Source organism: Nerophis ophidion, linkage group LG04 (assembly GCF_033978795.1).
Source record: "Nerophis ophidion isolate RoL-2023_Sa linkage group LG04, RoL_Noph_v1.0, whole genome shotgun sequence".
Taxonomy (NCBI): domain Eukaryota; kingdom Metazoa; phylum Chordata; class Actinopteri; order Syngnathiformes; family Syngnathidae; genus Nerophis; species Nerophis ophidion.
In genome coordinates this window covers 64,725,843-64,743,161 of record NC_084614.1, presented here as the reverse complement: position 1 = coordinate 64,743,161, position 17,319 = coordinate 64,725,843, and the positions used below count along the sequence as shown (strand labels likewise).

The following is a 17,319-nucleotide window of genomic DNA, read 5'->3' as shown; positions in this document are numbered from 1 at the left end:
ATAAAAACGACTTCTATAATCATGTGACGTAATCTCCTGTGTGTGTATGTGTGTGTGTGCGTGCGTGCGTGCGTGCGTGTGTGTATATGTATATACGTATGTACATATATGTATGTATGTATATGTATACTATCCAGAGGAGGGTAGAGTAGTCAGAAATTGTACTCAAGTAAGAGTACTGTTACTTTAGAGATGTATTACTCAAGTAAAAGGAAGGAGTAGTCACCCAAATATTTATTTGAGTAAAAGTAAAAAGTATGTTGTGAAAAAACTACTCAAGTATTGAGTAACTGATGAGTAACCTGTTTGTTTAATGATTACGGCAACAAGTAATGCACAAAAACATAAAAGTAGCAATAAGTTAATTCAGAGCCAGGAATATCTCTTAAGCAACTAAAACAAAAATATATATTAAATAATAATACATTAAAATAAAAAAAAATTAAGGCACATTGAGTCACAATAGCAGCACCATAGTTTCAGTAGGCATTGATTGATTGATTGATTGAAACTTGTATTAGTAGATTGCACAGTACAGTACATATTCCGTACAATTGACCATTAAATGGTAACACCCCAATAAGTTTTTCAACGTTAATCAATTACTTAATAAATGACCAATAATGCATGTATGTATGTACAGTATGTATGTGTATGTAAATATGTATGTATATGTTGTGTTTTTTCGTTTGTTCCTGCCTTCTCCTTGTCTGCACCTGTTTTTTAGTGATTCGTACTCGGTGAGGGGCGGCCCTTGTGGCGCACCTGCTTGCAATTAGCTCACCTGTGTTTAGGCTCGTCACTCTCAGCTTGACCTTGCCGGTTATTGTTTCCTGAACCCCGCACGTACATGTGCCCACTTCGACTCATCTGTCCTAGTACGTTGCCTTTTCTTAAATCTTGTTAATCTTGACCTCGTTGTGTTTTGTTTCCTAGCCGCCTTGTTTTAATGAGGACTTTTGCTGCGCTTAGTGCGTCCTGGCTTTTTCCAGGCCGACCACTGAAGAAACTGTTTTGTTAATATTCATGGTGTGCATTTCTGCCCCATTGCCTTTTGTTATCCCTTTTGGACTTATTACATTTTTCCCCTTTTGTGCATCTACCTTGCCTTCCTTCTCTGCATCCCGGGGTCCACCATTGAGCATTTCCAAACATAACCGGCCATTATCATGGCCCTCTGCAGAGACGGACCGGGTAAGAAGGGCGTTGCAACAACAGGCTAATCGTCTTGGACAACAGGATGTCACGGCTCGGACACACACAAGTGCGCAATCTGTCGGGAGCCGCGCCGCGCACGTCATCCGGCGCGCCTCTGACCGCGCGCATGTCACTCAAGCCGCGGCAGGCAGCTGCGCTCCATCTGTAATCAACGCAGCCGGCACTAATGAAAGAGAGGAGTACAAGAACCCCCGCCACCAGTGATACTTTGCCAGAATGTAGCAACTGTACCCTCCCTGTTTGCGTTCCCGAGCCACGCTGTGTGTCGTGTGCTTTTTGGATTCCCGTTGTCTTCCTATGGGTTCCTGGTTTTCGATCCCTTGCTCGCCCCCGGACAAACGACGACTCTCTCCTGCCTCTCGACCACGCTTCCGCCTTGGACTTCCCTACCTGCCTTGCCTGCGCCTGACAGCTCAGCTCCTCTCAACACGCACCTCCAACACTTGCGGTAAATAACACCTCCCGTTAAATTCCACACATAGTCTTGCACCCATTTCATCTTTGTTACATACACATCAGATTTGACATACACTTATATATATATATATATATATATATATATATATATATATATATATATATATATATATATATATATATAATAATATAGTATAATATTATATAATAATATATAATATAGTTTTGTATAATATATGATATCAAATAATATATTATATAAATTATATTGAAATATTATTGTATAGATATATATTATATTATATATATACATAGAGCATTAGATATATCCTTGTTAAAATAAAGACGCCCCAGGCTATAAGCTTTTCCCAGTCTCTGTGCCGTCTCCTTCTCCCTGAAACCTTCACAGACGTTCTGGCCATGTCAGAACCAGACGGCACAGGAAGTGGTCGCTCCACTTCCTCTCCCCAACACACCACTACCCCTGATCTTCCCACCATGCACACTATCCTCCAGCAGCACCAGTCCCGTTTTGATGACTTGGAGACCCAGCTTAATGCTGCCTTTGCCACCCTGCTGTCAAGGTTGGACACCATTGAGCCAAGAACCCCCCCTCCACCTGCGCCGGGTACGGGTGCTTCCGCGGCTGCAGCAACATGGGACACCTCCCTCACCCGAGAACCCAAGATTGCCATCCCAAAAACATTTGAGGGAGATTTTGAACTCTTCCGGGGATTTTTGGTTCAGTGTGAGCTTATATTTCAGCCCCAGCCCTCCCGCTACTCCTCTGATGGGGCCAAGATTGCCTTCCTGTTCTCCCTCCTGTCAGGCAGATCACTGCGATGGGCCACAGCGGCGATTGACCAAAGCAGTGGACTCGGAACTGACTTCTCTGCCTTCCGCTCAGAGTTCCGGGCTGTGTTTGACCACCCAGTGGACGGGGGGATGCCGCCTCCCGCCTCCACTCCATTCAACAGGGCTCCCGCTCTGTGGCCGAATACACCCTGGAGTTTCGCACCCTCGCAGCTGACAGCGGGTGGGGGGATAAGGCGCTCCAGAGCGCGTTCCGACGCGGGCTCAGTGACGCAGTAAAGGACGGACTTTTAAGGGACCGCCCGACGTCCTACCGGGCCTTAATTGACCTCGCTCTCCAGATGGACCAGAGACTTATCGAGCGAGGTGCTGAGCGAGCGCACAGCAGCCCAAGTCCAAGTCCCCGAACCAGACCGCACGCTGCCATGTGGCCACCACTACCTACCCTTGGGGCCACCAGCACGGACGATCCCATGCAACTAGGCAGATCCCGCCTAGCAGCCGAAGAACGGGAGAGGCGCTTCCAGCAATACCTCTGTCTCTACTGCGGGGTGACAGGTCATGTGATCAGGAACTGCCCGATACGGCCAAAAGACAAGGCTCGCTAGTCAGGGGAATCCTAGTGAGCCATACGTCCGTTCCCCGCAAGCGGAGGAATCCTGGCATCCTCTTCCCAGCGACCTTGTCATGGAACTCCAAGAACCTAACTATCGGGGCCTACCTGGATTCTGGAGCGGCCTTTTGGATCGGGAGTTCGCTCGACAGGCGGGTATACAGCTCCTACTGCTTCAGACCCCCTTACCGGCTCAAGCCCTGGACGGACACCCCCTTGGTCCCATAACCCACAGGACGGAACCCCTCTCACTTACCCTCTGTGGGAACCACACTGAGACCATTAGCCTCTGGGTTTTGGATGCTCCCATTGCCCCCCTAGTTCTTGGTCGCTCTTGGCTGTGCAAGCACGAGCCCTACATTGCCTGGTCCACAGGCAAGATCCTGGCCTGGAGCGCTACATGTCACGTTAATTGCCTGGGATCCGCAGTTCCTCCGAGTGTCAGCCCCAAGGCCACCGTACCTCCCAAGGACCTCACTAATGTTCCCCTTGTCTATCATGACCCTGCCGAGGTCTTCAACAAGGAACAGGCACTCTCCCTTCCCCCGCATCGACCATACGATTGCGCCATAGACATTGTGCCCAATGCTGTCCTCCCATCTAGTCGCCTATACAATCTGTCCCTACCCGAAAAGAAGGCGATGCAGGAATACATTTCAGACTCTCTTGCTTCCGGCATCATTACCCCCTCTAAGTCCCCGGTGGTGGCAGGATTCTTCTTTGTGGGCAAGAAGGATGGATCTCTACGCCCGTGTATTGACTACCGTCAACCAAATAATATCACAATCAAGAACAAATACCCTCTCCCACTCCTGAGCTCTTCCTTTGAGCTCCTCGCTCCCGCCACAGTTTTTAGTAAATTGGATCTCCGCAACACGTACCACCTGGTACGCATCAGGAAGGGGGATGAATGGAAGACAGCTTTCAACACACACCTGGGGCACTTCGAATACAGGGTGATGCCCTTCGGCCTGACGAATGCACCGGCGGTTGTTCAGGCCCTGGTAAACGATGTACTGCGAGACATGCTGGACCAGTTTGTTGTAGTGTACCTTGATGACATTCTCATTTTTTCAAAAACCCTACAGGAACACAAACACCATGTCCGACTGGTTCTGCAGTGCCTACTAGCGAACCGTCTGTTCGTCAAGGCCGAGAAGTGTGAGTTCCACAAATCCTCAGTTAACTTTCTCGGTCATATTGTTCAAGAAGGACACATCAAGGCGGACCCCAAAAAGGTTGAGGCGGTAACACAGTGGCCACAGCCCTCCACAAGGACGGAATTGAGACGTTTTCTGGGCTTCGCAGGATTCTACCGCCGCTTCATAAAGGACTTCAGTAAGGTGGCCGCCCCTCTCCATTCCCTCACTTCCACCCTCATCCCATTTCAATGGACCAAAGAAGCCAATGTGTCTTTCCAAAGGCTGAAGAGGAGCTTCACCTCTGCACCGGTACTCGTCCACCCCGATCCTGATTGTCCATTTATCGTCGAGGTGGACGCATCAGATTCAGGCATCGGGGCGGTACTCTCCCAGCGTGCCAAGGAGAATAATGTCTTACATCCATGTGCATTTTTTTCCAGAAGACTCACACCATCGGAGCGCAACTATGACGCAGGTAATCGGGAACTGCTGGCAGTACACGACGCTCTTTCTGAGTGGAGACACTGGCTGGAGGGGGCAAAGCATCCATTCCTGGTACTCACCGATCATCGCAACCTCATCCACATTCGTTCTGCCAAGAGACTTAATGACCGTCAGGCACGTTGGACACATTTTTTTTAGTAGATTTGACTACACGCTCTCTTATAGACCAGGCTCCCGCAACACAAAGGCTGATGCCCTCTCCAGACAGTTCTCGGAGGAGACCATCAACACACCTTCAGCCGAACCCATTCTGCCCCCTGCCCGGGTGGTGGGGATGATCACCTGGGAGATTGAGGCACTGGTAAGAGCGGCACTTCTCAAAAACCCAGGTCCGGGTGGTGGACCCCCCAACAGACTGTTTGTTCCACCTGACCTTCGTTCCAAAGTACTAGACTGGGGTCACTCCAGTGTCTTCGCTTGCCACCCGGGGGTCCACCGCTCTCTATCTTTCATCCAACGCTCATTCTGGTGGCCATCTATGGAGACTGACACCAGAAAGTTCATCGCTGCTTGTTCCATGTGCGCTCGCAACAGGGCTTCCCACAGCCCTCCGGCGGGACTCTTACGCCCCCTACCTATTCCTGGTTGACCCTGGTCTCATATTGCTCTGGACTTTGTGACCGGATTCCCCGCTTCTCAAGGTAACACCATTATCGTAACCATAATCGATAGATTCTCTAAGGCTGCACATTTTGTCCCACTCCCCAAGCTTCCCTCCGCACCTGAGACTGCCGACCTGCTCATCCAACACGTGGTCAAACTCCATGGCATTCCCCAGGACATACTCTCTGACCGTGGCCCCCAGTTCACCTCCCGCGTGTGGCAGTCTTTCTGCAAAGGAATTGGTGCTACAGTCAGCCTCACCTCTGGATATCACCCACAGAGTAACGGACAAGCGGAGAGAGCCAACCAGGGGTTAGAGACAATGCTTCGCTGTGTTTCCGCCCGCCAACCCTCTCAATGGAGCAGATACTTACCCTGGGTGGAGTACGCCTTCAATTCCATGACCAGTTCCGCCACAGGTATGTCCCCTTTCGAGTGCTCTCTAGGCTACCAACCACCAATGTTTTCTCAGCAAGAGGTCGAGGCAGCGTTACCCTCCACTCGGGCCCACCTTAAACGCTGCCGAAAGGTCTGGAAGACTGCCCGGACTGCCTTAGTGAAGACATCGGACAGGATGCGCCGCAACGCCGACCGGCACCGCATCCCGGCACCGTCCTATCAGCCCAGGCAGCAGGTGATGTTAAGGGCCAAAGACCTCCACCTCAAGGTACAGTCCTCTAAATTGGCACCCCGCTATGTGGGACCGTCCCCCATCAATGCCATAGTCAACCCTGCTGCCGTTCGTCTCTCTCTGCCATCTTCCATGAAGATCCACCCAGTTTTTCACGTGTCCCAAATCAAGCCTGTGTCCATCAGCTCTCTCTCACCCCCCCACCCCTTCCCCCCCTCCTCCCAGGGTTCTCAAGAGCGGTGATCAGGTGTGGACAGTGAAGGAGATTCTCAGGGTTCGTCGACAGGGTAGGGGGTTGGTCTACCTGGTCGACTTGGAAGGCTATGGACCGGAGGACCGATCCTGGGTGCCAGCCTCCTACCTCGCGGACCCTTCTCTCCTTGAGGATTTTTACCGTGCCAATCCGGATGCACCCCGTAGCTCGTCGGGAGTCTCACATAAGGTGTGGGATCCTGTCACGGCTCGGACACACACAAGTGCGCAATCTGTCGGGAGCCGTGCCGCGCGCGTCATCCGGCGCGCCTCTGACCGCGCGCATGTCACTCAAGCCGCGGCAGGCAGCTGCGCTCCATCTGTAATCAACGCACTAATGAAAGAGAGGAGTACAAGAACCCCCGCCACCAGTGATCCTTTGCCAGAACGTAGCAACTTTACCCTCCCTGTGTGCGTTCCCGAGCGACGCTGTGTGTCGTGTGCTTTTTGGATTCCCCTTGTCTTCCTCTGGCTTCCTGGTTTTCGATCCCTTGATCGCCCCCGAACAAACGACGACTCTCTCCTGCCTCTCGACCACGCTTCCGCCTTGGACTTCCCTACCTGCCTTGCCTGCGCCTGACAGCTCAGTTCCTCTCAACACGCACCTCCAACACTTGCGGTAAATAACACCTCCCGTTAAATTCCACACATAGTCTTGCACCCATTTCATCTTTGTTACATACACATCAGATTTGACATACACTTATATATATATATATATATATATAGAATAATATAGTATAATATTATATAATAATATATAATATAGTTTTGTATAATATATTATATCAAATAATATATTATATAAATTATATTGAAATATTATTGTATGGATATATATTATATTATATATATACATACAGCATTAGATATATCCTTGTTAAAATAAAGACGCCCCAGGCTATAAGCTTTTCCCAGTCTCTGTGCCGTCTCCTTCTCCCTGAAACCTTCACACAGGAAGAAAAATTTGGCATTCTTGGGGCTTGCGTCAACGCCATGGCGGAACGCCAGGAAACCCGCCTTGGCGCATTTGAAAGACAGCTGAGAGGCGTACTCACCGCGCTGCAGGCGATGTCTCCTTCCACGGCCGACACAGCAGTCCCGCAGATACAGCCACTTCCCGAAAATATTCCTTTGCCTAACGACATTTCTCCTGCTTCCTGCCCACCACTCTCCAAGCCTGAGCGTTTCTCCGGAGAGTCAGGTGATGTGCGACCTTTTCTCACCCAGTGTGAGATCTATTTTGAACTATTACCCGCGTCCTTTCCCTCTGAAAGAGTTCGCGTGGCTTTCGTCATGTCCCACATGAGTGGCCGGGCGTCCGCCCGGGCGTTCGCCTGGGCCACCGCAGGATGCGGGCGTCAGTCTCCCGTGAGTAACTCGTACACCCCTTTTTCCAAAGTCATGAAGAACGTTTTTCAACGCAAGATGCCAAGACGTGAGGCGGCCCGATCATTATTACGTCTGCAGCAAGGGCAGCTCAGCGTCACATATTTCGCCATTGAATTTAGAAAGCTGGCTGCTGAAAGTGGATGGCCCACTTCCGCATTGGTGGACGTCTTCTCCCTCGGCCTTGCCGATCGAGTTTGGAAACTTAGGATCCCGCTCAAGACTCCCAATAACTTCGACGAGCTTGTCGCTATGGCGGTGGAAGTGGAGAATCGCCTAATTGACTGGGAGAGGGAGAAATTCCTACGGCAAGGGCTGCGCTCCTCGGCGTATAGTGGGAGTGGCCATGGAGCTCATCAAGTTACATCTGCACCGATACCCATTGTCGAAGCTGGACCGATATCACGGGAGGATGAACCCATGCAACTTGGAGCATCTCTTCTCAGTCAAGCTGAGATGGATCGTCGCTTTTGACTTCAGCTTTGTCTTTATTGCGGAGAAGCTGAGCATCGCGTAACCCACTGCCCTCGTCGTCCTGGCCCCCGTCGCACTCAAGCTTCACCTCCTCGTCGCACTCAAGCTCCACCTACTCGCCGCACCCCAGCTGCACACCCTCCAGCGACCGCTCCGGCTCCTCTACCGCCATCTACAAGTCAGACTCTGTCAAGGCTTCAACTCACTGGCATGCTCTCCTGGGATAAGGTTCAGCATTTAGACATCAGGGCTCTTATTGACTCTGTTTCTGATGACAATTTTATCGATGAATCACTTATTAGACGTTTTTCCATTCCTGTTGCCAAATTACACAGACCTAGAATGGTCTGATCCCTCGACGGAGGCCACCTGGCGAGCGTTACTCCTCAGATTCAGCCGTTAACTCTTAAATTATCTGGTAACCATTTTGAGTCAATCAGTTTTCTTGTCATTCCCTCTCATTCGGCTCCTGTTGTGCTCGGATTTACCTGGCTAGCTGAACATAATCCCCATATTGACTGGGCCACAACGAAGATTACCTGGGAGATTTTTTTGTCATATTCACTGTCTACGGTCGGCATGCCCTCGCACTGGGCTCGCACGTGTCGTTACCCAGGAGATCATAGATATGTCGGTTGTGCCCACAGCTTACCACGATCTTAAAGAGGTCTTCAGTAGGGACTGCGCGTTGTCATTACCTCCACACCGTCCCTATGATTGCTGTATTAATCTCTTCCCGGGTGCCACACTTCCTTCGTCCCGTCTTTATAACATTTCGAAACATAAAAGAGAGTCACTAGAGAACTATATCACCACGTCACTCGCTTCGGGTCTCATCCGTCCATCCAACTCTCCTCTAGCCGCCGTTTTTTTTTTTTTTTTGTGGAAAAGAAGGATAAGACACTCCGTCCTTGCATTGAATATCGTGCCCTGAACCTTATTACTGTTAAGAATACATATCCTCTCCCGCTTCTCAACTCTGCTTTCAACCCCTTACACACTGCTAGACACTTTACCAAGCTGGACCTTCGCAACGCATATCACTTAGTCTGAATAAAGCAAGGGGATGAATTGAAGACCGGATTTAACACACCACTTGGACATTTTGAATACCTGGTCACGCCTTTCGGCCTCACCAATGCGCCGGCTGTTTTTCAAAGCCTCATTAATGATGTCCTGCGCGACATGCTCGATCGATTTGTGGTCGTTTACTTGGACTATATCCTCATTTTTCGCCCACTCCCGAACTTCACGTCCAGCATGTTCGCCTAGTTCTCCAACGTCTTCTCGAGAATCGACTTTTTGTCTAGGCCGAAAAATGCGTGTTTCACACAGAATCCTTTCCGTTCTTGGGGTTTATTGTAGAGAAAGGTCAACTCCGAGTGGATCCCGCGAAGATCAAGTCGGTGATCGATTTGCCCACACCCATTACTAGAAAGCACCTCCAAAGAGTTTTAGGTTTTGCTAATTTTTACCGCTCTTTTATCCATAATTTTAGTCAGGTAGCTGAACCACTAACTAGAATTACATCCACTAAGCTCTCCTTCTTGTGGACCTCAGAGACACAGAATTCCTTTGATAAACTTAAGTTGTTGTTTACTCCGGCACTTGTTCTTGTCCACCCTAACGTGTCCACTCAATTTTTTGTCGAGGTGGATGCATCCAACTCCAGCGTGGGAGCTGTTCTCTCCCAGTGTTTTACCTCCGACCAGAGGCTGCACCCCTGTGCCTTCTTCTCACGCCGCCTGACTCCTGCGGAACGCAACTACGACATTGGTAATAGAGAACTTCTCGCTATTGTCTTGGCGCTGCCGGAATGGAGGCAATGGCTGGAGGGCTCGGAGACTCCATTTGTGGTGTTCACGGACCATAAGAATCTGGCATACATTAGCACTGCTCAACGGCTAAACCCAAGGCAAGCTAGGTGGGCGTTATTTTTCGCCCGGTTCAACTTTACCATGACCTTCCGACTCGGCTCCCAGAATGGTAAGCCTGACGCCTTGTCTAGAATGTACGCCTGCCCCGAGGAGGAGGTCAAGACCGAGACCATCATCCCTCCATCACAAGTGCTGGGAGCGCTACAGTGGTACATCGAGAGTCGCGTGACAGAGGGACTCAAGAATGTTTCCTCTCCTAAGAACTGTCCTCAGGGGCGCTTATTTGTTATTCCAGATCTCCGTCCGGAGGTCTTGAACTGGGCCCACAACTCCAAGATCGCCTGCCACCCAGGCATTACTCATACTGCTTTCCTCCTGGCCCAGCGCTTCTGGTGGCCGACTTTCAGGGCTGACGTGACTGAGTATGTATCTGCCTGTTCCACCTGTGCCCGCAATAAAGCTTCTCATCGGGCACCAGCTGGTCTACTACGGCTACTTCCCATCCCCTCCCGCCCGTGATCCCATGTAGCGTTGGACTTCGTCACTGGACTTCCACCATCTAAGGGCAACACCGTAATATTGACGTTGGTGGACCGCTTTTCCAAGATGGCCGATTTCATCCCTCTTCCCAAGTTGCCCTTGGCACTCGAGACTTCAGACTTGCTAACACATTACGTGTTCTGGCTGCATGGTATCCCGGTGGATGTGGTCTCGGACAGAGGGCCACAATTTTCTTTGGCAGTTTGGAAGACTTTCTGCAAATTGTTGGGAGCATCGCCGAGCCTTTTTTCTGGTTACCACCCACAGACTAACGGTCAGACTGAGCGCACCAATCAGGATTTGGAGGCAGCCATCCGCTGCGTTTGCCACCAGCAGCCGGCCTCCTGGGCAATCTGTCTACATTGGATTGAGTATGCTCACAATACACTCATCAGCTCTGCTACAGGTATGTCTCCATTTCACTCCGCCTACAGGTACCAACCTCCCGCTTTTCCTTCCCTGGAATCTGAGGTCGCTGTTCCATCGGTGGCTGCCCACCTGCACCGCGCACCACACGCCTGGCAGAATACTCGGTCCACACTGTCACGCACCACAGAGCGCAACCAGCGTCTCGCCAACCGCCACCGCAGCACAGCACCGGATTACAGGCCTGGTCAGATAGTATGGCTGTCATCCTGTGATTTACCTTTCCAAGTGTTCTCCAAGAAACTGCAGCCACAATATATTGGACCTTACACCATTGAGCGAGTCATCAATCCCTCAGCGGTTTGACTACACCTGCCGGACTCGCTCAAGATCTATCCCTCTTGCCACGTCTCCCTACTCAAGCCTGTGTCCTCCCGTCCCTTGAGTCCTCCAGAGGTGCCTCCTCCTCCTCCCAGGCTTATCAATGGACACCAGGCGTTCACAGTCAAGGCCATTCTCGACGTGAGGAGAAGGGGCAGGGGTTTCCAGTATCTGGTCGACTGGGAGGGTTACAGCCCCGAGGACCGATCTTGGGTCCCGGGATCACTTATCCTTGACCCTTCACTGTTAACTGCTGTTAACGGCATGGCGTAGTGGGTAGAGCGTCCGGCCAGAAACCTAAGGGTTGCAGGTTCGCTTCCCACCTATTTATACATCCAAAAAATCGCTGCTGTTGTGTCCTTGGGCAGGACACTTCACTCTTTCCCCCGGTGCCGCTCACACTGGTGATTGAATGATGAATGAATCATAGGTGGTGGTCGGAGGGGCTGTAGGCGCAAACTGGCAGCCACGCTTCCGTCAGTCTACCCCAGGGCAGCTGTGGCTACTGATGTAGCTTACCACCACCAGGTGTGAATGAATGTTGAGTCCCACTTCTCTGTGAGCGCTTTGAGTGTTTAGAAAAGCGCTATACAAATCTAAGTTATTTTTATGATCGTTTTCCGGAGAAGCCAGGTAAGCCGGGTGGTACTATTGTGTTTTTTGGTTTGTTCTTGCCTTTTCCTTGTCTGCATCTGTTTTTTAGTGATTCGTCCTCGGCGAGGGGCGGACCTTGTGGCGCACCCGCTTGCAATTAGCTCACTTGTATTTAGGCTCGTCACTCTCAGCTTGACCCTGCCGGTTATTGTTTCCTGAACCCTGCACGTACATGTACCCGCTTCGACTCATCTGTCCTGGTAGGTTGCCTTTTCTTAAATCCTGTTAATCTTGACCTTGTTGTGTTTTGTTTCCAAGCATCCTTGATTTAAAGACGACTTTTCCCGGCTTTTTCCCCGCCGACCACTGAAAACACTCTTTTGTTACCCCTTTTGGACTTATAAAATTTTTCCCCTTTTGTACATCTACCTTGCCTTCCTTCTCTGCATCCCGGGGTCCTCCATTGAACATCTCCTAACAGTATATGTATATATGTATATATGTATATATGTATGCATGTATATGTAAATGTGTATGTATATATATATATGTATGTATGTATATATATATATATATGTATACATATATATATATATATATATATATATATATATATATATATAGGGACGGCGTGGCGCAGTGGGGAGAGTGGCCGTGCGCAACCCGAGCGTCCCTGGTTCAATTCCCACCTAGTACCAACCTCGTCACGTCCGTTGTGTCCTGAGCAAGACACTTCACCCTTGCTCCTGATGGGTGCTGGTTGGCGCCTTGCATGGCAGCTCTCTCCATCAGTGTGTGAATGTGTGTGTGAATGGGTAAATGTGGAAGTAGTGTCAAAGCGCTTTGAGTACCTTGAAGGTAGAAAAGCGCTATACAAGTGTCAAAGCGCTTTGAGTACCCTGAAGGTAGAAAAGCGCTATACAAGTACAACCCATTTATCATTTATCATTTATATATTTATATACATATATATATATATATATATATATATACACAGGTATATATATATATTTATATATATATACACAGATATATATATATATATATATATATATATATACATATATATATATACATACATATATATATATATATATATATTTATATATATATATATATTAGGGCTGGGCAACGATTAAAAATTTTAATTGAAGTTAATCGCACTATTTCTCCGATCAATCGCGATTAACTGCATTGTATATACAAAGCCCAATAATGAATTCAAAAGTAGTGTGTAGTGCACCTTTATTGGAATATTCTCCCACATGAACAAAAGCGCCAAAACATGTTGTGCAAACACAATTTAAATCAGTCCTCGTTAAACAGTAGCAGTTAAATAGCATATTTTATGAAAATCAACTCAAAAAATGTAAATACAAACATTTGAGCTTATTGCCACTGCCAGGGTATTTAAGTTATCCTGTTTGTTATGGAAAATAAATATAATCTACATACAAATCTCTGAGCCACAATCATAACATCTGAACAGGAAATTTCTGAGGTAACAGCAGAAACATTTTTTTTTTTTATCAGGGATCTTATGTTTAAAAAACCTATATTACAGGTAGTGGGCTGTTTTAGGGAATTTTTGATCAAATTATCCGTAGTAGCAATATTAATAATGTTGTGTTTATAATGCATAGTGCACTTAAAATAATTATGACCATATCTAGGAATTGAAATGATGGGAATTTTCCGATTGTTTGCTTGGTGCTTTAATAAACTGAACGCATATACATGGTACTATATTGTGATGTTAGGAGCCAGGGAAAAAAAGAACTACCCTACCCAGCATGCAACAGGAGTGACGAGCATGCGCGGTAGCCCGGTATAGGTTGTGTCGCCATGACGGCATCTTGTATGTTGTGATATGCACGCTCTGAAAGTAAACGTTAAGAACTCAGCCAACACTCCTCGTCTGCATTATTCATAAATAGACAGACAACACATATACTCCGCTGCTTCACAGGCCGCTGGATGTAGCCGGCAAAGTATTCCCATGCTTGCTAGCCGGTCTAGCAAGCACGCGTCATTCAGTCCAAAACGGTCCGATCTATCCACATCCAGAATTGTCTGGCGGTCGTAAGTGATCCCGGAGTGACCACGCTGTAAGCCAGCCATGAAAGTTGCAGAATTGTCCGGTATTTTTGCCAAATGTTCCATCTTTAGCAAGAGTTCCTCCACGCTGAAGCCCGTCCGGGCGTTGCCATCTTGTTAAGAAAAGGCGTTAACAAAATAAAAGCATGTAAACAACATACGCAAATGTGCGATAAAATAATTGTCGGCGTTAATAGATTGATGAGTTAACTCGTAATTAACGCATTAATTTGCCCACCCCTAATATATATATATATATATATATATATATATATATATATATATATATATATATATATATGTATATATATGTATATATATATATTTCCGCCCGAATGCAGCTCCGCCGCGACCACAAAAGGGACAAGCGGTAGTAAATGGATGGATATATACATATATAAATATATATATATATATATATATATATATATATATATATATATATATATATATATATATGTATATATATATATGTATATATATATATATATATATGTATATATATATATATATATGTATACATATATATATATATATGTGTATATATATATATATATATGTATACATATATATATACACATATATATATATATATGTATGTATGTATACATATATATATATACACACATATATATATATATATATATATATATATGTATGTATGTATACGTATATATATATATGTATGTATGTATGTATACATATATATATATATATATATATGTATGTATGTATACATATATATATACACATATAAATATATATATATGTGTATGTATGTATACATATATATATATATACACATATATATATATAAGAAGGGAGGAAATGCAACTATGATTTGATAACACAAAGAAACAGACTTCTCTTAAATAGAATTAACTTTTCTCTAGGGTGAAAACAGATGTGCTTCTGCTTTCCCACGCTGAGGACGACGTGTAAACATCTCATCACAAGCACTGACTGAGTTTGGGGTCATGTCATCTTGAGTGCATAACAAGCCAAATTTCAGTGACTCATTAAATTAAGTACGGCGCTGTGCGTCACTTTTGAAGATGACACCAGTGAATGCTCAGAACGCAAAGACTTTAAAAAGATTGTTTTGCTTTTTGAGATGAAATTGAATAAAAACAAAAGCCTGACGAAAGCCATCTACTTCTTTGTTATTCCACTTTTTGTCACTTTGACTTCATTAAAAATTGTTTCATGGCTCTTCGCGGCAAATGTTGCACCCTAAATAAACACTTAATGCACCGCACAGCACACACAGTGGGACGTCGGTGACAATGATGACTATGAGAACCTTGGAGAGGACGAAAGCAATGGATGTCGAGCGGGTCTAACATGATACTGTGAAAGTTCAATCCATAATGGATCCAACACAGCCGCGAGAGTCCAGTCCAAAGTGGATCCAACACAGCAGCAAGAGTCCCGTTCACAGCGGAGCCAGCAGGAAACCATCCCAATCGGAGGCGGATCAGCAGCGCAGGGATGTCCCAAGCCGGTACACAGGATGGCGGCCCATCCTTGGTCCCGACTCTGGACGAGCGGTCCATCCTGGGTCCCGACTCTGGACAGCCAGTACGTCATCCATGGCCATCGGATCGGACCGGACCCCCTCCACAAGGGAGAGTGGGACATAGGATAAAAAGAAAAGAAATGGCAGATCAACTGGTCTAAAAAGGAGGTCTATTTAAAGGCTAGAGTATACAAATGAGTTTTAAGGTGAGACTTGAATGTTTCTACTGAGGTGGTATCTCGAACTGTTACCGGGAGGGCATTCCAGAGTACTGGAGCCCGAAATGAAAACGCTTTATAGCCCGCAGACTTTTTTTGGGCTTTGGGAATCACTAATAAGCCGGAGTCCTTTGAACAAAGATTTCTTGCCGGGACATATGGTACAATACAATCGGCAACATAGGCTGGAGCTAGACCGTGTAGTATTTTATACGTAAGTAGTAAAACCTTAAAGTCACATCTTAAGTGCACAGTGCAGTTGAGCCAGTATAGGCGTTGAGTGATCATCCTGCCTGTCTTGGTCCTCGTGCATCCGGGGCTGACACAACACGCTTCAACGTGACACCTCCCACCTCCAAAGACATGCACCTGGGGATAGGTTGATTGGCAACGCTAAATTGGCCCTAGTGTGTGAATGAGAGTGTGAATGTCCTCTGTCTCTCTGTGTTGGCCCTGTGATGAGGTGGCAACTTGTCCAGGGTGCACACCGTCTTCTGCCCAAATGCAGCTAAAATAGGCTCCAGCGCCCCCGCGACCCAGAACAGGACAAGCGGTAGAAAATGGATGGATGGATGGACTTCTTCACCAACTAATCCGCTCATTTGTCATTTTAGCTCGACTTTTTGGACAATCATCTGCTTGCAGGTGTAACAGCCAGGTGTCCCGATACTTTTGTGTCGTCCCTCCTTATTGTTTTCCACATTCCTTCCCCTACCTCCTCTTTTCTCCATGTCCCCCCTCTAATAGCTTCCATACCTTTTCTGTTTTTAACGAGCAAAGCGTGGGATTAATGGTTGCCAGTGGAGGCAAACGGGCGTCCGGGGAGTTCACCTGTCAGGAGCCGGCGGCGTGCGCTTGCACGGCCTCTTAGCAGGCCGATGGATGTTGTTATGCAACTGGGAGAGACGTCGCCTCGGAGGAATGCTGGAAATGAAGACGAGGGGCCATCGTCGCGTATGGACAGGAGGTGGTGAGGACTATCTTAGGTTTGAGCAGCGCCATCAGTATCCACCTTGAGACTCATTCGGCGTCCTGATTGGCCGCGGGAGCGTCCCCCCGTCCTTTCTTCACAGCCTTTCTGTCTGTGAGGTCGTGCAGTAAGCAAGCTGTGGTGTCACCTGATATTGAAACACTAAAAGTGTCCTATACAACAGTAGTAGGACTTTCCAATGCTTCTAATAACTAGTGGGAGGAGCAATCGCATCAATCTTGTGTAAATGACGTTAAAAATAACATTAAAATTAAGACAGGAAAGGTGCATCATGATGTTTTGAAGCAGCCCTGGTCTGCCAGAGCATACTAAGACAGTAGGGCTGTGAATCTTTGGGTGTCCCACGATTTGATTCAATATCGATTCTTGGGGTCACGATTCGATAATGTATCGATTTTTTCGATTCGATTCTCCATTTAAAAACGATATTTTTCCAACTCAAAACGATATTTTTCCGACTCAAAACGATTCTGTATTCATTCAATACATAGGATTTCAGCAGGATCTACCCCAGTCCGCTGACATGCAAGCAGAGTAGTTGATTTTTTTTTTTAAAAAGCTTTTATAATTGTAAAGGACAACGTTTTATCAACTGATTGCAATAATGTAAATTTTTTTTAAATTATTAAACAAACCAAAAATATGGCTTATTTTATCTTTGTGAAAACATTGGACACAGT

The 17,319-nt window shown here is 47.1% G+C and overlaps 1 protein-coding gene across 1 annotated transcript in view; it reads left to right on the top strand.

Annotated features, from left to right (window-relative positions):
* sgcd (sarcoglycan, delta (dystrophin-associated glycoprotein)) overlaps positions 1-15,035 on the top strand; it is a 295,898-nt gene extending 280,863 nt beyond the window's left edge. The window contains exon 9 of the mRNA XM_061898815.1: positions 14,805-15,035. The gene's annotated coding sequence lies outside the window, so the exon portion shown is untranslated. The remainder of the gene's footprint in view (positions 1-14,804) is intronic.
* Positions 15,036-17,319: the final 2,284 nt, after the last annotated feature.